Source organism: Dipodomys ordii, unplaced genomic scaffold, assembly GCF_000151885.1.
Source record: "Dipodomys ordii isolate 6190 unplaced genomic scaffold, Dord_2.0 Scaffold15, whole genome shotgun sequence".
NCBI lineage: Eukaryota > Metazoa > Chordata > Mammalia > Rodentia > Heteromyidae > Dipodomys > Dipodomys ordii.
In genome coordinates this window covers 16240372-16244607 of record NW_012267231.1, presented here as the reverse complement: position 1 = coordinate 16244607, position 4236 = coordinate 16240372, and positions in this window count along the sequence as shown.

Here is a 4236-nt window from a genome sequence, read left to right as displayed (position 1 = left end):
CTACCACTTGAGCTACAGCGCCACTTCCGGTTTTCTGGTGGTTTATTGGAGATAGTCGTCTCACGGTCTCTCCTGCCCGGGCTGGCTTTGAACCGCAATCCTCAGATCTCAGCCTCCTGAGTAGCTAGGATTACAGGCGTGAGCCACCAGCGCCCGGCTAAGCCTATCTTTTTAATTTTATTTATTTAATTTTTTTTCAACAAAAAGATTGAGAAGTGAAAGTAGGCCTTTGGATATGGTGGTAATGCCTCTTAAATAAACTTCAGAAATCTGCAGCTTCCAATAGCTCTAGGCATTTTATTTCATGTTTCTGAATATGATATGTCATCTTTTCCTCAAGGAGCTTTTGAGAGAATTGCTTCAATTGTATTAAGTAAAATCATTTGTAGTTACCTTGCTTTCTATAGAAAAGGTGGTTTTTTTTTTAATGATACGTGAAGAAAAATGAAAAATATGACTTCATAGGATTGAAATCAAACATCTCAAGGTAGCCTTACAATTCTAATCGTCACTGGGCTGGGGAACGTAGCCTGGTGATAGGGTTTGTCCCTGGGTTCAGTCCTCAGTACTGAAACAAAAAAGTTCTAGCCGGAGTTGGGTATGTAGTAGATGGTATTGTTTCAGGCTGAAACAGACAAACTCTACCATTACGCTACACTCCCAGCTTTTTTTTTTTTTTTCTTTGTTTGTAGGGCTTGAAGTCAGGGTCTGGGTGCTGTCCCTGAGCTTCTTTGTGCTCAAGGCTGGCACTCTTCCACTTGAGCCACAGTGTCATTTACGGTTTTTGAGTAGTTAATTGAAAATAAGAATTTCACGAAGACTTTTGTTGTGTCTGGCTTTGAACTGCGATCCTCAGATCTGAGCTTCCTGAGTAGCTAGGATTACCAGTGTGAGCTACTGGCACCTGGCTCTCTCTCTTTTCAAATAAAACCCCAATTACTTGATTTGTTAAGTGCTGTTGGGGATTGAAGGAAGCAAAGCCTTGTGCATGCTAAGGGTGGGCTCTGCCACTGAAGTACAGCTCTGGTCCCCGATAAAACTTTCCAAAGTCATCCAGTGGACTAAAATGACTTATGCTTGAGTTTGTAGATAATGACAGTTTGTAGCTAGGGGTATGGAGCTCAGTGATTGTAAACCTCATACCATGCCCTCCCCCTAAAAAGTAAAAAGTTCGGCCGGGCGCTGGTGGCTCACGCCTGTAATCCTAGCTACTCAGGAGGCTGAGATCTGAGGATCGTGGTTCAAAGCCAGCCCGGGCAGGAGAGACGTTGGGCTTCTTTTTTCAATAAACCACCAGAAAACCGGAAGTGGCGCTGTAGCTCAAGTGGTAGAGCGCTCACCTTGAGCTGAAGAGCTGAGGGACAGCGCCCAGGCCCAGAGTTCAAGTCCCACGACTGACAAAAAAAAAAGTAAAAAGTTCGGTGCTGGTGGCTCACATTTGTAGTCCTAGCTACTCAGGAGGCTGAGATCTGAAGATTATGCTTTGAAGCTAACCTGGACAAAAAAAGTCAGTAAGATTCTTACCTCCAATTAGCCAGCAAGTAAGTCGAGGTATGGCTCAAGTGGTTGAGTGCCAGCTGTGAGCAAAAAAGCCAAGGAAGTGAGAACATGTGTGCCGAAGTCAAGCCCTAGTGTACACACATAGAGAGAGAGAGAGAGAGAGCAAGTAATTGAAAATAGTGTCATGTTAATCACAACATTATTCTCAGTAGCTAAGAAGTATTCACAGCCCTCATGTTCATCAGATGAGCAGATAAACAATAGGTGGTGGTATATGCATACCAAGGGAATTTTACTTAGTCTTAAAAAGGAACTAAAATTTGGTATATGTGTTACTTACTGTATAGACCTTGAGAACATGCTGAGCGAAAGAAGCCAGACACAGGAAGACAAATGTAGGGTTCCACGTATTTGCGAAGATGTTTGGTAGACACATTCATACAGACAGAATGTAGACTTCCGGGAGCGGAGGAAGGTGGGTGGGGAGAGTTACTGTTGAATGGGGATATAGAGTTTTCAATGGGCATGAGGAAAGGACTTTGAGGTTTAGATAGTGGCCACTGTTACACAACAGAGTGAGTGTGTGTGTATTTAATGACATTGAAATTGTAAAAATGAGGGACAGAGGCGACAGCTAGTGGAGTGTTTGCCCTGAATTCAATCTCCAATACTACCCCCCCAAAATAGTGAAAATGATCAATTGTTAGGTGTATTTTACCCGTTTAAATAATGGCCAAGAACTGGCTTATTGATGTAGACAGTGATGTCGCTTGTGAATGACAAGCAAGAAGATCTGTTATTCCATTTATCATTTACTTGCTGTTCTTGCATTTAGAATCATAAGAATTTTCGGTAACGTATTTCGGTGTTACTAAGTTCTTGGTATGTGAATTGTCATCTGTTTTACAGAAGCTTTAGTATTTTTCTTTGTAGACAGAGCACTGAGCCGTGGGATGTAATTAGACCCACAGATAGGGCACCTCCAGCCCCCTCTCCGAGGATGTTTCTGGAAGCGATAACTGTTATAGGGGGAGTAGGTGGGGGGCTGAGAGTGCCTCCAGAAGTTTGGTCCTCCCAGCTGGGCAGCATCTCCCACTCTTCTTGACAGTGCAGATGTTTGTCTCACCCCAAACTCACCAAGTCAGAAACTCTAGAGGTCAGATACGGGCCCAGGTGCTGTCCCTGAGCTCTTGTGCTCAAGGCTAGCACTCTACCACTTGAGTTATAGCTCCACTTCTGGCTCTTCTGGTGGTTAATTGGAGGTAAGAGTCTAATGGGCTTTTCTGCCTGGGCTAGCTTCAAACTGCAATCCTCAGATCTCAGCCTCCTGAGTAGCTAGGATTATAGTGGTAAGCCACAGCTCCTGGCTGTAAATTTATTTATTTATTTTTTTTTTTTGGGGGGGTCAGTTCTGGAACTTGAGCTCTCAGCCTGGGTGTTGTCCCTGAGCTCTTTAGCTCAAGGCCAGTGCTGTACTAGTTGAGCTACAGCACCACTTCTGATTTTTTGGTGGTTAATTGAAGATAAGAGTCTCAGGGACTTTCCTGCCCCCGCTGGCTTTTCACTGTAATCCTCAGATCTCAATCTCCTATATAGCTAGGATTACAGGTGTGAGCCACCATCGCCTGGCTTCTGAATTATTATTATTATTTTTTGGTCGGTTGTGGGGGGTCCTGGACTTTAGGCGTGGACACTATCCCTCAGCTCCTCAGCTCCAGGCCTGAATTACTTTTTGATGGTTACTTCTCCCCTTCCTACATTCCCTCTTTTCTGCCTTTAAAAAAAAATAAAACTTTATTTATGTTTTGTTTATGTGGTACTAAGGAATTGAAACCAGGAATTGAACTCTATCACTAAGCCACATTCCCAGCCTTCTTCCTTCTAGAAATTCCACTCTTCTCCCTTCTCTTTTTAACAGGGTCTCATTATGTAACCCAGGTGGGCCTAGAATTCAAAATCCTCTCTCTCTTTCTTTTTTTTTTTCTGGTCATGGGGCTTGAACTCTAGGCCTGGGCACTGTCCCTGAGCTCTTCAACTCAAGGAGAGCGTTCTACCCTTGAACCACAGTGTCACTTCTGGTTTTCTGGTGGTTCATTGGAGATAAGAGTCTCTTGGACTTTCCTACCCGGGCTGGCTTTGAATCATGGTCCTCAGATCTCAGCCTCCTGAGTATCTAGGATGACAGGCGTGAGCCACTGGTGCCTGGCTTCAAAATCTTCTTGTCTCAGCCAACTATCCCCTTTAAAAAAAAACTTAAAAAGTTTAAAACTCACCTTTTCAAACAGAAGCCAAAAGCGAGGTGTGGTGGTGTGTGCCTGTGGGGTTATTGTGAGAATTAGGGAAGTGGAAGTTACTTGGAAGGCTGAGGCAGAGCATCAGTGGAGCCTCGCAGACCAAGGCCAGTCAGGGAAACAGTGAGACCCAAGAAAAGAAAAAAAGCTGGGCACAAGTAGCTCACACCTATAATCCTAGCACTCAGGAGGCTGAGACCTGGAGGACCAAGGCTCAAAGCCAACCCCAGCAGAAAAGTCATTGGGACTCCATCTCCAATTATCTAGCAAAATGTCAGCCATGAGGCATGGCTCAAGTGGTAGAGCACCAGCTAGAGCAGGAGTAAGAGGCCCTGAGTTCAAGCCTTGCTTCAGGCACAAAAATTGTTTTTTGCATGAGGGCAGGGGATATATATCAGTGGAAGAGCACTTGTCTTCTTTTTTTTTTTTTTTTTTTTGGGTCCGG